Source organism: Cinclus cinclus, chromosome 3 (genome assembly GCF_963662255.1).
Source record: "Cinclus cinclus chromosome 3, bCinCin1.1, whole genome shotgun sequence".
Taxonomy (NCBI): Eukaryota; Metazoa; Chordata; class Aves; order Passeriformes; family Cinclidae; genus Cinclus; species Cinclus cinclus.
In genome coordinates, this window is record NC_085048.1 from 94758967 (window position 1) to 94780237 (window position 21271).

A 21271-nucleotide genomic window follows, 5' to 3' on the forward strand; every position below is an offset into this window, starting at 1 on the left:
TAGAAAGCTGCTCCAGACTTTCCTGGAATTTGAGATGCTTGAATTTATTTGAAATAGGCTTTAGATCTGAATGAATTTGAGTTTTATCTTGGTGGTGGAGAGAAATGTGAACATTTCTTTCAGTAGTATGGCTGACAAAACTCAATACTGTTGAACCTGTGATGCAATGAAGACCTACCAAGTGAAAAAGGTAGGAAAAGTAGCTTGGTAGCCTTCCTGAAACCATTCCTGTGGGAAGCTCTTGGTGAGGGAGCTGTTCCATCGACTCCCAGCATGGCAGGAGCATCCTAGGGCTCACCTGCATATCGATCCCAGACCAATTACTCACCTACTGATTACCCTCACACAACACAGTCCCAACCCAAACACCAAGAACAGCTGTCACACAGCCTAAGCTGCATGAAAGGCATTTAGAGAGGGAGCGGGAGACTGAATTACACACTCCATGCAGTGCATCTAGAAAAATATGCACCTGATTTCTGAATCCATAAAGACCTGCAGTTAGACACCAAGGGGCTGCCAAAACAGAAATCCCCATACAGGTTATACTTTAAATTCTCTCCCAGCTCTTTCCAGAGAGAAAGCCAGCTATGTCTTTATTTAACACATTGATTTGCCAAGTAAAACAGCCACAGTCAGCTCTATTTTTCTTCACAAGGTAACACCAAACCCTTTTTTCACACTCATACCCACTAACTGAGGAAGCATTGGTTATTTTGGACAGGAGGCACTCTCCTCTTCCATTACAGCTCTTCCAACTGAGTGAATAATATTCAAGATTCTCTAAATTGAATACATTTTTCGGCCTAATGAGGGGCTGGGAGATGTTTTGTATGGGGTCAAGGGAGAAGATCTGCTCTGGGCTACTTCCATATTCTGATCATGCAGGCGTTCAACCCAGACACCATCCTTAGAGAGAACACTGTGGAAGTCCTCCGTGCCCTGCCCTCTAGTTCCTGTCTTTCACCACCTTACTCAGCTTCTGAAAGCTCTTGCATAACACAAGTTTCACAAGGAAGCCAGAGGAGGCCAAAACTAGCCTGCTGCCAGTTAAGATGAAGACACACCTCTCCTTCAGCCGCGGGCAGAGATCTGATGGGACTGAACTCTCCCATGACCCGGGTGAATGCTCCCAGCTGCAAGTCACAGAATTAAGGAAACACCGCAACAGTTCGCTGCTCCATTTTACAACCCTGCTGTGTTTAATGGTAGGTCCGAGCTAGGAGCCTGCCTACCTGACAACACCTCTGCCATGCAGCCAGGTGAGAGGCTGCCCAGTCAGCCCCGCCGCACTCGGGCGCTGCTGGAAAAGCAAAACACTTCGTGCTCAACTTCTCAAGTATACCGAAGTCCAGGGTGGGACTGCTGAATTCCCACAAACTGGACTTTTCAAAGGCCAGGTGCAAGTCTTACCAAATCCCACCTCCAACACCTTTGTGCCTCTTAGGGACTTTGTACCCCACGGGTCTATTTTCTTCCCCCATAAAAGGAGCGTAGCAATCCTTGTCCGCCTCGTGGTGGGAGGAAAGCGAGCGAGCCCTAAGTCACGCAGCGTTGTGAAAAACGCCAAGGGCGAACCCGCTGCCAAAACATTCTCCCAGGGGGGAGAACTTTATTTCTCGGCGGCTTAGGGGGACAGCGGGAACAGGGGGTGAAGACCGACCCTTGGAGCGCCGTGGGCTGTGACGGGGCCGTGCAGGGAGCGCTGCCGCTCTCCCCCGGCCCCGAGTCCCGGCGCCACCGCCAGCGCTCCGCGGCCTCGCACGGCAACCCGGCCGGGAAGAGCCGCTGGATCCGGATCCCCTCCTTGTTCCCACATACACACCGGCCGGCCGGAGCGGGACACAGCCTCCTCCACCTGCCGGGAATGAGCGGGCCGTGGATCCGGCGGGGCGAGCTGTGGAGCGGAGCTGTGGAGCGGGGCGAGCTGTGGAGCGGAGCTGTGGAGCGGAGCTGCTCCCTCACGCCAGGCGGGAACAAGCCAAGGGCACGGCCCGGGAGCCGGGGTGAGGAGCGCGGGGAGGTGGGGATAATGTGCGTGTGAAACGGGGGAGGGGGGGGGAAATACCTTAAAAGGTAGAATGATCAGTAGAGAAGCATTGGAAGGTAAGTTCCCCAGCGGAATTGAAATCCCTCCTGGTTTTCCAGGATCGGGTGGTGGATACCGAGCTGTAGAGCCCCGATTAAAGAAGGAAGTAAAGTGTTGGAGCAGGTCCAGAGGAGAGTCACGAAGATCTTTAGACAGCTGGAGCATCTCTCCTGTGAAAACAGGCTGGAGTTGTTCAGCCTGGAGAAGAGAAGGCTCCAGGGAGACCTGATAGCACATTCCAGTACCTAAAGGGTGCCCACAGGAGGCCAGGAGAAGGAATTTTTACCAAGGCATATAGTGATGGGACAAGGGTGAATGGCTTTAATCTGACAGAATTTAGATTAGATCTGGAGTAGATGGTGGGAAGAAATTCTTTACTGTCAGGGTGGTGAGGCACTGGAACAGGTTTCCTAGAGAAGCTGTGGATGCCCCGTCCCTGGAAGTGTTCATGGTCAGGTTGGATAGGGCTCTGAGTGACCTGGTCTTGTGGAAGGTGTCCCTGCCCATGCCAGGAGGGTTGGAAATGGATGATCTTTATGGTCCCTCGCAACCCAAACCATTCTGTGATTCCATAGGAGACGATCAGGCCAGGGAAAACCAGACTGGGGGGGGGTGCAGCCAGAGCATAGGAGGCAGCTTTTACGGGTTTTGCTGTATTTTAACCTATAGGAGATGATCAGATTGATTTATCTCAGTCTAAGAAATGTGAACCTTTGTGTTTGCCAGCTGTTTGGAAGAGGTGTTTCTTCTGGTCTTTTTGTTCAGGTGGAAAGAGCCAGCACATCTCTGTCTCTTACCTCCAGTACAGCTGACTCTCTGATCTGCACTTAATCTGATCCAAGATAACTGTGAGCAGGTGGTCCTCCACTCACGTTATTATCCTATTTCTAATGGCCATTTTATTCAATTTCCTACATTACCTTATACTAAGTGGCATACTTAGGCTTCCTAAAGAAGTTAGGATTAAATGATAGATCTGGAACTGAAGTGATTTATTTGCCTGTTACTGTAATTCTTAGCAATCCAGGAATGAAAAGGGGAGGTTAAAAGAGAAGTCAAGGTAACTTTTATTTTAAAAAATATATAATAATTTAGGTTTTCATGTTACATTTAGATACAATTTCTGGAAATTGATGCTGTTTGAAAATGTGACCACCGTCTGAGCTAACTCTTGAGCTCATTTTTGCATGGCCGTATCCACAGGAGAGAGCTGGGGATTCAGTAACCTTGCATGGGAGACATGAGAACCTAAAGCACTGGATCTGCAATACACATCTTGTTAACCAAAATGAGTCTTGATTCTCTTTTGGAAATTAACTGCCTGAGGCAGCTCTTGCTCATAAGTCACACCACATTGTGGATCCTTCTCTCCAGATCGCTCCTTCTGCAGCCTTCCTCTTTGTAATAGGATGTGAACTCTACTTCTGTCCCTGATGTCCCCTGGTATCCCACCAGACAACGAGAATATCTGGACAGGAAATTCTTATTCTTTCCTTCTTAAGATGTTCGGCTTTCTATGGAATCAGCTGGGCCAGAGAGGGCACCAAAGTTCCTATTTTCATACTAATCTGTATTTTGTACCTTTAATTACTTATACTTATGTCACTCCTGTATTAAGTACTTATGAGTGATTGCCTACCAGAAAGTCTGAACCTCCAGGGACATTGCAACTACAAAAGGCGTGCAAAGGGGAGCACTTCATGTAATCTCATTACACTGGATTACAGTAATTTCAGAGTTTTCTTTTATTTCTTTGAACTGAGTTTCACTTCATTATAAGTTCACCCCAATCAGTTTGTTTCACTTTGTTCTCTGACTTGGAGATTTTATTTCCTTTCATGTAAGGAAATTCTTCATTTCATGAAAGGAAATGAAATCTTGCAATTTCAATGAGGATCCATTCGGCAGCATTTGGTCCATTTCCCTCTACTTGTAATCTTAAAAAAAAAAAAAGAAAATTTGGAAATGTAGTGACTAAAACCAAATGGACTGTAGTGAAATGAGGTACAGTGAAAAGGACCAAAATTTGGCAGAATTGTACTTACTGAAATATCAAAATCAGGAAATGAAACAAAAAACCAGGAGATTAAATTAATGAAATAAAGTGCTTTAAAAAAATGGAAAAATTTGCAACAAAGAGAAAACAATTAAATGCAGTGGGATTATATGACTAGCAGACAGTGGCTGAAAGCGTGCTGCTGCCTTCTAAAGCTGTGAATGTGTCAGGATTTATCCCAGACCAAAGCTGACAATGCCTAAATTTCTGGCTGCCACTGGAGCCCCAAACACCACCTCTGAGCTGACCCCGAGCACTGGGGGAATGAGTTGCTTTTCCCATGGAAAACAGCCACCCTTCATGTTCAGTTGCACTGGCTGACTGTGGGGTGCTGCCCCCTAAATTCACAAACGATGCAGTATTTCTCACAATCCAAATTTGCCTGGATCTAGGACTCTGGCTGCCCTTGGATCCCCAGACACAACCTGTGAGCTGACCTCAAGACACGGGGGGCTGAGTATTGTTTTCCATTGAAAAGGGACTGGTTTTTGTCCAGGCATTGGAATGCAGGGAGATGGACCAAACCTTGTCAAATTAATCCTCATTTAATTCTCAAGTATTCATTTCCTCTCATTAAATGGAAAATTTCTTTCATGAAATAAAATCTTGAATTGAACTGAAATGAAATGAAATCTTGAATTCATAAAAGTGAACAAACTCTGTTCAAAGGAGATATGATATTACAAAATGCAGTTGAAAGAAAGAAAAATAAAATTTATGAATGGAATGACTACAACTTCGTTTCAACTTCCATTCATTGGGATGAAATGAGCTGCAGTGAAAATGACCAAAACTTTTCAAAATTATACTTAATGATGATATAATAAAATGATGATAAATAAAATGCAATTGAAATATATAAAAATGAGTATTTGGAAATGGAATTACTACAACTGCTTGGATTGGTATGAAACAAGGTGCAGTGAAAAGGACCGAAGCTTGGCAAAATTATAGTTACTGAAATCCCAAAATCAGGGAATGGAGTCAAATGGAAAGACAGAGTGGGATCACAGAACCACAGAATTAACTAGGTTGGAAAAGACCTTTGAGAACATCAAGTCCTACCTAAGACCTAACATTACTTTATCAACTTAGGCTTGGCAGTGAGTGCCACATCCAGTCCTTTTTTTAAGCACTTCCAGGGATGGTGACTCCACTACCTCCCTGGGCAGATGATTCTACTGCCCAGTCTCTCTTTCAGTGAAGATTTTTTTTTGATGTCAAACCTAAACTTCCCTTGGCACAGCTTAAGACTGTGTCCTCTGGTTCTGTCAGTGGCTGCGTGGGCCTGGTGACAAGGGGGAGGAGAGAGAAGACGGAAACCCCGTTTCCCGCGGGATTCAAACAGCCAGAAGAGGAAGCGGAAGGCTGGGCCTCGGCCCATTTCCCCCGCGGAGTTCGGATGAGAAGGACGATCGCCGCCTGTGTCCCATCCCTGCCATCCCAGCGTCGGGAAACCACCATCGGACCCTGCCCGGCTGTCTTCTCGCTGTGAACTACCACCATCCAGCACTCTGCTGAGCACTGGGACCAACACCGTGAGCGGAGAGCTCTCTCTCCATCTCTCTCTCTCCCCCTGGGACAGCGCTGCCATCACCCCCAGCCCTCCTGCGGCTCTGCGGGACCCGCCCGCCCCCAGCACCGGGAACTGCAGCTCAGGGAAAAGGTGCCTGCAGCCAAAAAACACTGGGACTGAGTTACTGTTCTGTTTGTGGGTAATTTCATAGCTGCTGTTGTTCTTGTTTGTCTTGTTAGATATACTAGTAAAGAACTGTTATTCCTACCCCCATATCTTTGCCTGAGAGCTCTCTTAATTCCAAAATTATAATAATTGGAAGAATCACATTTTTTTTTTCTGTCCAAAGGGAAGCTTCTGCTTTCCTTAGCAAACATCTGTCTTTCAAACCAGGACAGATTTTGGCCACCCAACGTGGGGCAGAATCAGGCTCAGGGGCAACATCCTTAGCCTCTGGGGCCGAATCCTTAGTCTCTAGGGGAGAATCCTTAGTCTCTGGGGCAGAATCATTAGTCTCTGGGGCAGAATCCTTAGTCTCTGGGGCAGGGGCAGAGTCAGGCTCTGGGACAGAATCCTTAGTCTCTGGGGGAGAATCCTTAGTCTCTGGGGCAGGGGCAGGATCAGGCTCTGGGGCAGAGTCCTTAGTCTCTGGGACAGAGCCAGGCTCTGGGGTAGGGCCAGGCTCTGGGGCAGGATCCCTATTCCTTGGGGGACGTATCAGGGTTGTCATCCAAGTCAATCTCCCCTCATCTCGGAATGTTAAATAGAACAGGTTTACAAGGCCTATTAGCAATGTCAGCCACTGTATGATATCATTACTGCTTAGAAGAGATTTGAACCCCTCAAAAGCTGGTGGAGCACACCCAAAAAACTGTGTAAGGGGTTGGGACAAAATTTTCCCTGGTGTCATATCCTCACAGTATGTACCATTTTTAAAGTGACCCCAAAAACATACAGTTAGAGTGTGATAGCTCTGAATCCATGTGCCCACCTTCCAGAGGAAGTTAAAAATCCATGAATTTCTCACGTTACCAGCCCACAAAAGGAACTGGATAATAGTTACAGCAGCCTGAGTTATAGGACCCATGTTCAAGTAAGAGATTGCAAATGGGAGAGATAAAGCTGTGGCCACATGGAGCCCAAACCACTGTAAGCTGGACAACATGATGCCACCTAACACAAAACTGAGGTAACTCAAGAGCTGTTATTCCTTTTTCACCCTTTTCTCTCAATGCCCTCGGGCCCCACGTTGGGTGGCCAAAATCTGTCCTGGTTTGAAAGACAGATGTTTGCTAAGGAAAGCAGAAGCTTCCCTTTGGACAGAAAAAAAAAATGTGATTCTTCCGATTATTATAATTTTGGAATTAAGAGAGCTCTCAGGCAAAGATATGGGGGTAGGAATAACAGTTCTTTACTAGTATATCTAACAAGACAAACAAGAACAACAGCAGCTATGAAATTACCCACAAACAGAACAGTAACTCAGTCCCAGTGTTTTTTGGCTGCAGGCACCTTTTCCCTGAGCTGCAGTTCCCGGTGCTGGGGGCGGGCGGGTCCCGCAGAGCCGCAGGAGGGCTGGGGGTGATGGCAGAGCTGTCCCAGGGGGAGAGAGAGATGGAGAGAGAGCCCTCCGCTCACGGTGTCGGTCCCGATGCTCAGCAGAGTGTTGGATGGTGGTAGTTCACAGCGAGAAGACAGCCGGGCAGGGTCCGATGGTGGTTTTCCGACGCTGGGATGGCAGGGATGGGACACAGGCGGCGATCGTCCTTCTCATCCGAACTCCGCGGAGGAAATGGGCCGAGGCCCAGCCTTCCGCTTCCTCTTCTGGCTGTTTGAATCTCGCGGGAAACGGGGTTTCCGTCTTCTCTCTCCTCCCCCTTGTCACCAGGGCCCAGTCAACAGGTATCTTAGCATGACAATGGGGAAAATTCCACAGAGGGAAAAGGGAGAGAACCAACCCCCAACAATGGGAGAAGAGACTGAACCCCCACCTGCCTACAGCCACCTTTCAGGGAGTTGTAGAGAGTGATAAAGTCACTCCTGAGTTTCCTTTTCTCCAGGCTGAACAACCCCAGCTCCCTCAGTCATTCCTCAACAAGGTTTGTGTTCCAAGCCCCTCACCAGCCTTGTTGCCTCCTCTGGACATGCTCAAACATCTCAACGTCCTCCCTAAACTGAGAGGACAGAACTGGACACAGCACTCAAGGTGTGACCTCACCAGTGCTGAGTACAGGGAAGAACGACCTCCCTGCTCCTGCTGGCCACACTGTTCCTGATCCAGGTCAGGATGCCATTGGCCTTCTTGGCCACCAGGGCACACCGCTGGCTCATGTTGATGCCTTAAGTTTTAGCTTTTATATTTTTCACCAATATTTGACATTTCTGTGTGTGACTCTGAACTTCATGTAAAGTGTTAGCAAGTTCTCTTCACGGTTTAGTTAGACAAAACAATCCTTTTCCAGCCTGAGCACCAAGGACATCGCTGCAGCTTCAGGCCCATAAAGTATAAACAGCAAATTGAGGAGAGCAAACTGGGAGGATGGGACTTCCTGAAGCTGTAATTGCACAATTAACCCCAATATGTAAATGGACCATAACTTATAAAAGTGTGAAAATTTGTGGCCCGTTGCCCGTCTTACGTCCATCTTGGGTAGAGCCATGGCTAGGCTCTTGTACTGCCCAAGGTGTATCCTTTGAAGGCCTTTTAATAAATATCTGCTTTATTCCTTTAACACTGTCTACCCTCTGTAGGCATCAATGTCCAGTCAGCTGTCAACCAGTATCCCCAGGCCACTGTCCAGCCACTCTGCTCCCAGCCTGTAGTACTGCAAAGGGTTGTTGTGGCCACAGTGCAGGACTCCCCACTTGGATTTGTTGAGCCTCATATTGTTGGACTTGGCCCATCTATCCATCCTGTCCAGGTCCCTCTGCAGAGCGCTCCTACCCTCCAGCAGACTGACACTCACTCCCAGCTTGGTGTCATCTGCAAATTTACTGATGGTGGACTCAATCCCCTCATCCAGATCATCAGTGAAGATGTTAAACAGGACTGGCCCCAGCACAGATCCCTGGGGAACACCACTGGTGACTGATCCCCAGCTGGATGCAGCACCATTCACCACCACTCCCTGGGCCTGGCCATCCAGACAGTTCTTAACCCAGCAAAGAGTGCTCCTGTCCAATTCCTGTGCTGCCAGCTTTTCCAGGAGTTTCCTGTGGGTGACAGTGCCAAAGGCCTTGCTGAAGTCCGGGTAGACACATCCACAGCCTTCCCTTCATTCATGAGGTGGGTCACTTGGTCATAAAAAGAGATCAGTTTGGTCGGGCATGACCTGTCCCTCTAAACACATGCTGGCTGGGTCTGATCCACTGGCCATCCTATAGGTGCCATGGGATGGCACTCAAGATGATCTGTTCCATAATCCTGCCAGGCATCAAGGTCAGGCTAACAGTCCTGTAGTTTCTCAGATTCTCTTTCTGGTCCTTCTTATGGATGGGCATCACACTGGCCAGCTTCCAGTCATTTGGAACCTCACCAGTGAGCCAGGATTGTTGGTAAATGATGGAGAGTGGCTTCACAAGCTCATCTGCCAGCTCTCTCATCACCCTAGGGTGGATCGCATCTGGTCCTGTAGACTTGTGAGCTTCTAAGTGGCTCAGCAGATCTCTGACTGCTTCCTCCTGGATGTCTGACTCCTTCCTCCTGGATGTCTGACTCCTTCCTCCTGGGGCTATTCTACTCCCTGACACCATCTACCAGCCCAGGAAGCAGCTGTCCTGGAAGAGCCTGTCCTTCTGTTGAAAATTGAGGCAAAAAAGGTGTTAAGTGCCTCTGCCTTTTCCTCATCTTCAGTTACTAAATTCCCTCCCACATCTAATAGAGAACTGAGGTTGTCCTTGCACCTCCTTTTGTCATTAATGTATTTATTAAAATATTTCTTATATTATCCTTCACAGAAGTGGCCCAATTGAGTTCTAACTGGGCTTTTGCCTCTCTATTTTTTTCCTTCATGCCCTAGCAACTGCCTTAAACATTTCATGAGATACTTGACCCTCCTTCCAGAAGTGATACACTCTCCTTTTTTTCTTTCCTTAGTTCCTTCAAAAGCTCGTTGCTCATCCAGGCTGGTCATTTCCCTCATCAGCTTGTCTTTTGGCACACGTCTGTTCCTGTGCCTTCAAGATTTGTTTTGAAGCAAGCCCATCCTTCCTGGAATCCTTTGTTTTTAAGGGCTGCTTCCCAAGGTACTCTCCAAATAATTCTCTTGAAAAGGCCAAATTCTGCCCTCTGGGAATCTAGTGTAGATGTTTTCTTGATGCTCCCTCTTTTTTCACCAAATATTGAAAACTATAATTTCATGATCACTGCGCCCCACACAGCCTCCAACCACCACATCTCCCACCAGCCCATCTCTGTTTGCAAACAGCAGGTCTAGCACAGTCCCTTCCCATGGTGGGCTCACTCACCAGCTGTGATAAGTTGTCCTCCACACACTGCTCCCAGTACACAGGTTAAACTCACCTATAAGAACAAGGGCTGGTGATCTTGAAACAAGCTCCAGTTGCTTATAGAGCAAATCACCTCTTCATCCTGGTTAGGTGGTCTATAACAGACTCCCACCAGAATGTCAGCCTTCCCCCTGATTCTTACCCATAGACACTTGACCTTATCATAATTGATCACGATGTCCATGGCATCAAGAGCCTCCCTGATGTACAGAGCCACCCCCCACCTTTTCTCCATCACTGTCTCTTCTGAAGAACTTGCAGCCATCCACTGCAGCATTCCAGCTATGTGAGTCATCCCACCACATTTCCATGATGTGACTATGTCATAGCTCTCCTGCTGTACCATGACCTCCAGCTCCTCTTGTTTGTGACCCATGCTGTGTGCATTAGCGTGCATGCACTATGCTAAGCTGTTGATTTCACCCCTGACTCTGGCTTACTCTTGGGCTTGTTTCTGGAGAGCCTAGTTGAATCCCCTTCCCCCTTCAAACCTAGTTTAAAGTTCTCCCAGTCAGCCCCCACATGGGCTAGAATCCTTTTGCCCTTGCTAGACAGAGCCCATCTGGCTCTAGCATGCCAGGTGTCATAAAGGTTGCCCCATGATCAAAGAGCCCAAAGTTCTGCCCGTGGCACTAGACCTTAAGCCACTTGTTGATAATATGTGTTCTCCTGTTTCTTTCCTCATTTGTCCCTGTTACTGAAGGGACTGAGCAGAACACCACCTGAGCTCCTGCCCCATCAACCAATCAACCCAGAACCCCAAAGACCCTTTTAATTGCCCTAGTACTCTTTTCAATCTCATCACTGCCAGCCTGGAGTATCAGCAGTGGGTGACAATCAGAGGCCTGAATCATCTTAGGGAGTCTCCTGCTGATAGCCCATACCCAGGGAGGCAGCACACTTCCCTGTGGGATGGGTCCAGCCAGCATACCCTCTGTTCCCCTCAGAAGGGAGTCACCTGCTACAACTGCCCTTCTTTTCTTTTTGATACTAGAGGCAGTGATCTCTCTGACAGATGAAGTGTAATTGGGAGGCTCTCTGGGCAGATTGTTTTCTTTGATGGCACCTGGCTGACCCTCTGGATCCAGAGCCTCACACCTATTCCAAAGCAGTACCTGGGTAGGTAATGGGGGTCCAGAGGAATTTTTATTACCTCCCCAAGTAGGGACTCATTTCCCCTCCCCTTCATCTACTAGGTCTCCTCCTTTTGCCTGATGGTAAGAGACATGGGAGTCCTCTGACTCCTGGGGGGCTTCTTTCAGGGATGGAAGGGTGAAACTCCATCAGTCTATTTCCCTTTCACTTTCCCTAATACTCCTTAGTCTTTCTACTTTCTCCTTAAGCTTGCACCAGACAGAGGAGATCATTCACCTGTTCACACCACTCACAGGTGTCTTTTGTACTGTCCCCTGGTACTACTAACAGCCTCAAGCAATCCTTACGGGAAGGGGTCTGGACAGACACATCCTTCTTGGGGGATTCTGTTTGAGTTGGTACACTTTTACTAGCTAAAACTTTTAGTCGTTTTAATTGGAGACCATTGCTGGGAAAAAACAAGCTAACAAAAAACACCAAAACAAACAAGCAAACAAAATCCTAACACAAAATAAAAACCTCACAACCGGGATGACTACAACCCAGCCTGCTTACCTTGCCTGTGTGAAGCATCATGCCACACCCCTGTTTTTCCTAGAACCTTCTTTAAAGCACCTCCAGTAGCCCCTTCTTGAGCCTGAGTGGCTAAGGAGAGGGAAAGGGAGCAACCTGCTCAGGTCCCTTTTGAAAGCATCCCCTGTGGCATGGATTGGGATGAAACGAGGTGAAGAGAAAAGGATAGAACCTTGCAAAAATTGTACTCATTGAAATCTTGAAATCAGGGAACGAAGTGAATTGAAAAAACAGGAGTAGTAATTGATGGCATGAAATTGTGCTAATGCACAACCTCTCTGATGCCTGGGATACATTATACTTGCATTAAATCAGGAGACAGATCTGGCACTGAAGCAGTCCTAAGGCTGCAGAAAATGGGATCTTGAAGACAAGTAATTTTGCTAAATTTGGAATAGCGTCTTTAAATAAAACACAGGGAATTGGAGAAAGCCAAATATAGGAAAAGTCCTGTACAATTCTTTGAGGACCCATAGGATATTAGAGGAGTATCTGGAAGCAAATTGTTTTGTGCAAATTTACAGTGTGAGGAAATGGTTGTGGTACTTACGGTTAAAAATATAACTTCTTTTCGGTCCTGCTTCTCCCTTTCATAATTGAATAGAGGAAACTGGATACTTTAGGTTCTGAATATTTTCAGGATTACTCTTAGCTGTAAATAATAGGAAAAGACAGTAAACCTGTAGAAAAATCTATTTTCTACTGAGTCTACCACCACAGCACTTCTTTTTATGTGGTGACAGTAAGAACTAGCATCATGATTTAACCATGCTTGCTCCCAGTTCACAGGCCACAAACAGCTGTTTGATGTAGATACTTCACTTACAATCCCATTGTTGCAAGTGGGAAGCACCTTGGTTTTTGTAGATCCTGTCAGCTTGGGCCTCCAGCTGTTTGCCCATATACCTAGAAGGTTGACGTATTTCATACTGACATTACTAAAACAAGGTCTGAAATGCTTGTGACAGTTTAGGTGCCAGCTAAGGCAGTTTCAGTTTGTGAAAACTTCAGAAGGGGCTGAAGCAGCAGGTAAGTAGTACTGTTATCCTTTCATGGTTATAGTTTTTGAAAACCTTTTTATTTAATACATAATGTACATTTCAGTGTGGAAGCAATGTATTCACTGCTGCTTGTTGTACAGTCACCTGCTGCTAACAAATGGTCAAGAATTTACACAAGTGTTTCTTTGCAAAAGTTCTTATGTAGTTTTGGTTGAAAATCCAAACTGGAACTATTTTAGGGTTGGTGCATTGGCTGATTTGTGACTGAACAATGCTTGCACACCATTGTTGTGCCTGAAGACTTGCTTCTGAGTTAAATATTTTTGATCCAGTTATTAAAAACCTCCAGGCTTCATGTACATAAATCACAGGGCTCTATATATGCCAAAATACTCAGCTACTGTGGTTGTTCTCTCAGAGAGAAAAGAAACAGCTATGTTGTTTTTTAATACAGCTGTAGTTTCTGTAGCAGTGTGCTGACACCTTTCAGTGCCTTCTAGCACAGAGGCAATAATGCAATTCCAAATGATGCAGATGAGCATGTCCTGCATGTTATATTTTGACCACAAAAGGCACACCTACACAGCCCTCTTATGCTGTTCTGTCACTTGAAAGAAATGACAGAAACAAAAACAAAAGTTGTCTTCCTGCCAAGGTGCCTCTGTTAAGCACAGACGTGTTTCTTGCTCCTCCTTTGGCTTATGCAAGTCACATACACACAGTGAGCTAGACACCTAGCAGGCACCAAAAGGGATTAGGATGGAGGGGATAAAGATTTCCTCTCCAATATGCACGGGAAAACACCGAAAATTAGGAACAATTTCTTACACAATTTTACTGTCTCCTAGATTTATTCAGCTTCTTGAAATTAAGCACTGAGAGACCTAATTTTAAGCATGCTACTAATTTCAAGAAAATACCATATATGAAGGTTCATTTATAAAAGATCAGTAAATGCTGTAACAGGTTTTATAGCTACTTGTCTCACATTTTGATAAAGACTGCAGCAGATTAATAGGCTGTTTATTGCCAGGATTTATCGACAGCTCTGATGTCTTCTACTGATGTGCTCATAACATTTCCAGCGTATCACACCCCATTTTAAACATGTTCATACATGAATGACATGCAATTTTTATAAGCCCCCTTAAAATGCAGCCAGGATATAGTCTTTACTGAAATAAGACCCAAACAGGTGCTCTCTCCTGTATTTAATGGAGTGGATTTAATACAGGAAAAAAAATGTGCTTCCAGCCAAAATCAGCCCCTTGTGTGTGCTGGTTTTGCAAATTACATTTGCCAGTTGTAATGTACTCCGCCTATGAAATTTTAATAGCCACAGAAGGTTATCTATGGCGAGTGACTAATACCTTCTGAATTGAGGGCTGGAATTGCACTCCAGTGATGAATTCATTAAATTACCCATCTCTTATATGTAAGACACCAAATGTGTATCTTACAGTACTCTGAGCTCACCTATAATGTACAATAGGCAGGTGAAATACATGAGCATTTCCCCCAGGCTCCTTCTAAACCAGGCTTCCTCCCACACAAGATCAACGCTGTATTAAGGTCATTATTTCTAGAAGTGCACATTCTCAGATCATGCATAGGTAATGCCATGAAGTTCCTTTGCCTTATGAGTCCCAGTTAAAATTATCATAATAAATGCCAAGAACGATTTTATTTTTTCCCATATGGATTTCACAACTAACATAGAAAATCTATGATCTCATTAATAAACCTCTAACTTAAAAAAAAAAAACCAGAGAGAAAACAGTATTTTGGGAATAATTAAAGTGTTCTAGAAAGATTTTTATCAAAAGCACTGAACTCAACAGTTTGTCCACATAATGGAGAGAATAAGAAAAGATAAAATTCTACATGTACAACTTAATTATTCTCTCTTTATTTATGTAGAAGAATCCAAAATTAACTTCTTCAAATTAATTTTTTCCTGGGTTAGGTATTAGCATTGATTTTGATCTCAATCTCCTTCTGTGAGCTTTTTTCTTAGTGAGACTAAAGGCATTGGAGAGGCAGGTTTTTGCATTTATCTGCCTTTAGAGCCTTGGCTACCACTGACTTCAGTTACAAATATGACTGTGTTAATTTAGCAAAGAAGAGAAGAGCAAGTTCAGTAAAGGCTAACTGAGCAATGCTTGATCAATTGAATAAAGTGCTCTATCCATCTCATCGTAAGAATAAGTCAATATATTACATTCTAGCTTGAAAATGATGATGTTTTCATTTTAGCACACACTGAAACCCAAGTTTCTCTGTTGAAATTAACATGGTCAGATCTTGGCAGAAAGAGACCCTCAGAGCTGTGCTTACCCTGCTTTAGATTCTTAAACCCAAGGTAAAAGTATGCAAAAGGATAGTGATGGAAGAACTATTTCAGCTCGCTCTGCTTCTCTCTTGGATCTGAGTAGGTTGTAGGAGCAAAATGTGCTCCCACAGTTTGTTATGGATCAAATACAGCCCTGGATTGTCTGACCTCCGCAGCTGTACAGGATAAATCGCTGCTTTGGACCCTGCTGTCAGGCCAGCCAGACACAGCAGCAGCAGCAGCTGCCCCCCGAGGCCACTCAGAGTAGAAGGAGACCTTTGTTCAGGCAAACATCCACCAGACGGCTGTTCCCTGTATCCTGCAAAAATAGGCTGGCTGGAGCTGAAATCTGGTTTTACTCTAACCTAAATACCTTTCAAACGCTGGAGCTGTAGCAAAATGACCTGTGACAGCTTTCATGTTATCCAGTTGTCTGGCATGGGATGTGAGCGTACACGTGAAGCGCTTGTGCAAACTCAGGTTCTGCCACGGAAACCCCCTGAGAGTCACACAGTGCATGTGGGATTGGGAAAGACAGGAGAGAGCCTCAAGACATAAGCTTCTACTGTGTTAACAAAAAGGGGAGATGAAGGTAAAACAAAATCCACTGGTAACACCAGAAGAAATGTCCCATTAAACTGAAAACTCTTCATGCTGACAATATGCCAGGGTTGTGCATGCAGCTGGGATTTAAAAGCCAGCATATCCATGACAGCCTTGTTATCTTTGTGACTCCTGTGGCACTCAAGACATGTGTCAGTTAACAACAGCATACTCAGCCAGGATGGTTGGCTTGGTCCATCCTGGCCACTTCTCCAAATGTAAAAATGACACGTGAATTGTGGTACGTCATGTCGTGCCGCTCAAAAGCACAACGGATGAGGAGAGCGTAAAACCAGTGCATCCCTTCTTGCACTCCCACAACGTTACTCTTTTAAGGATCTCCAGAGTGGTTTAGTAGCAAAGCATGTGACATCCTAGAGAAAAGTCTTTCACTTTTTTTTTTTTTTTTCACATGGAAAGATTCCTGCAGGCATTAAAATAATAACCTGAAGTCTCAATACTCAATCACATATTCACCATGAAGCAGGTGGAAGTAATCTTCTGTTCATGAGGGAGGACTGCTGGATGACCCATGAATTCCCAAGCTGGGTGGCAGCCTCTCTGCTGCTGCTGCCTCTGGCTCCTGTGTCCAGGGCAAGAGGGGCCCCAGAGTGGTGCAGACAAGCAGGACCTGCCCACCAGAGAGCTGTGCCAAAGGCTGTGCTTCCCAGTGGCCACCATAGCCCTCTCTGGAGAGATGTCCTTCCACTCCAGCTCCTGCCCCACAGCAGGGAATCACATTGATGAGGTGAATACAGAACAGAAAAATACAAAACAGAAGAATACAGCAGTTGTTCTGCAGCTCCTTCCACCTCGCCCAGTGCTTGGTTTAGCCAAACTCCCCTAAGTGGTGCTTTGCATTCCTGATCTTATGCTGAGTGCCTGCCAGCCAGGAGTAACTGGAGAAAGTGCTTGGAGTGGGATGTCACATCACTTGTGGCTTCATCCTCACCTGAAAATCAAACCTTTCAGGCATGAAATGTGTTTCACTTTTGTATGGCTTCTTCCATTTTCTGCCTGTTTTGATGTGACAGCAGTTTCTGCTCATTTTGTGCTATCAGCACAAGCCCTAAAACACTGTTCTTATCTACACCTGTTCCTGCCATGGAATGTCACTGCCTAAAGAAAAGAGAGATGCTGCAGATGCCAAGAAGCTTCTGTGACTCGCTGCCTGTGAAGCAACCATCACCTCACAAATCATATTTGCCTGAAAAGAGCATGCTTGCCATTTTCAGTAACCCCACACATTGCTGAAATAGTTTTCTTTGTACATTTGAGGGAATCTGGTGCCTGGTCACCTTTGCTCCTGGCTTTTGTGGCCAGTGCTCCAGTACTGATGGAGCTGTGTGGGTCAAGGCCCATACAGATGGGCTAACAGTACAGTCTTGTGTCTCTTTTGCCCTAATGTAGATTGTTCAAATCCAGAAATAGCTTTGGGCAGTGCACAGCTGTTGTTTTTAAGAGAGCAGAATCCATTCTCTCTGACCATGTAAGGGGTAAAGCAGTTGCTCAAATGGAGCATTTGCCAGTTATCACAAATTTGTGCTTTTGAGGGTTTCTTGCATTTCCTACCTTCTTCAAGTTATGTAGAAACAGTTGTGTTTGGCATCTGCACATGCGAATCCATCTACAGTTGGAATTTAAAATGCATCACAACCTTCTTGGCAGCAGTTTCCCTGTAAGTTTTCAGCATATACTTACGGCTCTCCACAGTCATTCTTCATTTCTTTTTCTGTGGCTCTGCTAATCAAAGCCTCAGCTCACTTTCCTTTTAAGGTCCAAACTCTCTTCACTCTGTAAAAGAGAAAAATATTCATCAAATTTCAGAGGTCTTTGAACTGTTGTATTGGTGAAATCCTAATGAATACATAGGACTCTTTCTGACCAGCAGCCTGGGATTTGTGCCTTTCTCATTCAGTAAACAAATCTTTTCCACAGATCTTAAATATGTAATTGCAGGGCAGAGGCTGTTGCTTCCTAGGAAAAGCACTTATGAACACATCTTGCACTAAGTGTTGAGATTTCACTGTAATCTTGGGCTATTATTTTTCTGGTTTACAGGCTGGATTTCTTTCCAGGGTCCAAATTATGAACATAAGATTTGGCTTCCCTGTTGTGAACTTCCTGTTCTTCAAGTGCATGACTAATCTGAGGAGAAGAATAAATGCATGGGGACAACACAACAAGGAGGCTACTCCTAAGCTGGATGTATTTCTTCATTTTTTAAAAAAGCCATTTCTTTTGTTTTCAATGTTACTCACTTTGGAGCTGATGGGAGTTGAAAATATTCACTGCCTCAGAGAACCAGGCCTGACAGACATCCTGATACAAAGATCTGACAGTGCTAAAACTGCTGAGGTGAAAATCTAAGAGGATTTGCAACCATTTCGAATTGGCTCAGCCTTGACCAGTGGCGTGTCCATCTTTGGAGTCACCAGGAACTGAGTCTGCTAAGCACGGAAGAAGCTTGAAGCAACTTCTCACAGAAGCCACTCCTGTAGTCCCACCCGCTACCACAACCAGGCAATGCTAAACCAATACAATTTCACTGCACTTCATTTTATTTCATTCTATTCCATTTCATTGTTTTCAATTTTATATTTTATCAATTAAATTTAATTTCATTTAATTCTATTTCCTTCTCTTTCTATCCATTGTGCTTCCTTTGTAGATTTCTCATTTCATTTTCATAGAAATGAAATCTCAAGATCTCAATGAGTATAATTTCAGTAAGTTTTGGTCCATTCCATTCCATTCCATTCCATTCCATTCCATTCCATTCCATTCCATTCTTTTTACTTAATTTCTCATTTTTTAAAAAATTCATTTAATTCTATTTCCTGTCCTGTGTTTTCATTTCTCTTCATGCCTTGATTTCTCATTTCATTTCCTTTCATGATATGAAATCTCAATATTTCAAGGAGTATCATTTCAGTAAGTTTCAGTTCATTCCACTGCACTGAAGTTCATTCCAGTCCATTTCAACAATTAACTGTTCCTAAGATTTTTTTTTAAATTTCATTTAATTTTATTCTATTTCCTTTCCTGTCTTTTCATTTCACGTCATTCCTTGAATTCTCATTTAATTTCCTGTCTTTTTATATATTCTAGAAGAGGCAGATATATGATTTACATCTGCTGTCTCCTAGTGACATAAAATATGGTTTGGTGACACAGCCTCAATGAAGAAACTGAAGGTCAGGGGACAATTAATCACATTCTTGCCCATAATTTAATATAAAAATTAGGCATATTTAGGACACTTAGGTATCCAAAGGTGAAGGCAGTGCTATTCTGGGTTTATAAATATCTAAGAAGGAAACTGTCTTAGTTTTGCTTGCTTGTCTTTGCCTAGAGCAGCCAAAGGCTGTTGATGATCTGTTGCACAGCCCTTTGTTGTGAAGACTCAAGTGAATCCACAGCACCACAATGTACTCAGCCAGCCTCGAGTCACTGCAAATGCTGTAATGCAAGTAAAATCAGAAGTCCAGTTTTGTTCTAAAGAAGTGTGATGATAAACCCTGTCTTCCCTTTGAAGGCAGCACATGGCCTTTCTTCTTCTTCTGGGAATCTGATGGGGACTCCTGACTGCAGGGTCAGAAAGAGCTGGTTGCTGAAAGGGGTCCCAGTTCTCATTCATTTCACTGGAAACTGACAACAGTGTGTATATCCAGAGCCTTCTGTCTGTTACAGCTCCTAGATTCAGAAATTCAGGGAACAGCAGCTTCCCAGACCAGAGAAAACTGACTGAAGAGGCATCATTATCTTTAATGATGCTTCTTCTTGGTGCTTTTTCCTCCCACTTTTTCCACAAACCAAAGAGAACACCATCGTCCAAGCCTTGTTTAGGTATGCCTATCCCCAGTAAGATGCATTTGTGACAGATCAGCCCAGCACTCTAAGCCTAATTGAGAAGCTGGACACTTGACAGCTGTCATGATGTCTTTTGTCTTTTTAATGCCAGGCTGCAGCACTTCTGTAGCTCTCTCTACACTGAACTCTGCTGGAATGTGAATGGATACATAAGAAAACCTGCTAAGTTCCTGTGGAACTTCTCTTCCCAAGTGGTTGCCCAAAATCCAGTGGAAAACCAAGCAGGAGATGTACAAGCAGACAGCTCCCTTTGCCAGCTGGACTAGCTCTCATTTTTGCTGCAGCACTTCAGTAAAAGCCAATTATACTGAACTCCAGTAATGGCTCTATCAGTGATAGACTGCAGACATAGTCTTCATCAATGAACAGGCTAAGTGAAGCTAAATCGTTCTGCTAAAGTTTTAAGTAATTAACCCTGAATTATTAACAACAGGCAGCTATGGCAATGGTTATGAAAGAAATAACAACTGGTTGCACAGTTATTAGCATGAGAGCACCGAGCAAGGCAGGTGAGCAGCATGTGCTGCCATGGAATTAATAGAAGGGACAACGGTGGCAAATGTGATCCCCTGCAGGGCAGTACAGTTCCAGGGGCTCACAGAGCTGCTCAAAGACACTTGCTTTGGCAAGAGCAGTGTGTACTCAGCAGTAGATGGATGGAAATCAGAAGTGGATGGTAATAAGGAATGTTAAAAATAAATTCAGCCTCATTAGGTTAAAAAAAAAAAGAAGAAAAAAGAAAATACGTGAACTTGACAGCTCAGCAACTGGCAACTCTTTAGTTCAAGCAGTTATCCAAGGGACAAGAAATGCATACAGGAGCATCAGGAAGCAGGCAGATGAAGTGACCTGCTGTGCAGCCTTGTGCTGCATAACTGGACCATATCAGTGTCAGTTTTCTGAAGATGTGAGCTCACCAGTTTCAGAAAGGAGGGGGGGTCTTTAAAGAGGTTTTACTTTAACAACACCCTAAAATATTAGCAGATCCTTAAAACCCTTGGCTGCTGTGTTTTTTATGGAGCATTCACATGCACCTGGGAATATTGGGCTGATGAACGCTTGTTGATCTGACAGTCCTGGGACTGAGGCATAGACACATCACACGTGAAGCAACGTGGGCTCCCCTCAGTGTCTCTCTCTAACCATTTTCATGGACCATTTGCCAGCAGAGTGAGGAGCTCCATGTCCCTTCTTGTCCTCTCTGCTGAGAGCTTAAATGAGCAAGGCAAATAAGAGGCAAATTTCCCTCTTATACGGGAGGGAAAGTGCCCTGCTGGGTACTGCACTGCAATTAAGCAGCTTGTTTTGTTTCCCAGCATGACTGGGGTGGCAAAATGAAACTGGAACAACAGTATTAGTTACCAAAAAGAAAAAAAAAACCAAAAAAACCAAACCAAAACAAAACAAAAAAAAAAAAACAAAAACAAAAAAAAAAACCCCACAAACCAAAAAAAAAAAAAACCCAACCCTGAGCAAATAGAAGGATAGGCAGAGGAGAAATGACAGCAAACACAGTAAAATGGAAAAAGTGAATCCAAACCAAGGCACTTATTGTAAGCGGAACCAGTCTGATGACAGAAATGCAGAGGTGAAGGAAGAGAGCTGCTGGAGCTCCAAAACTTGG

General features: G+C 44.7%; 1 pseudogene; it reads right to left on the minus strand.

Annotated features, from left to right (window-relative positions):
- Positions 1 to 1539: 1539 nt before the first annotated feature.
- Positions 1540 to 10546, minus strand: LOC134041970 (uncharacterized; annotated as a pseudogene).
- Between the last annotated feature and the right edge of the window lie 10725 nt (positions 10547 to 21271).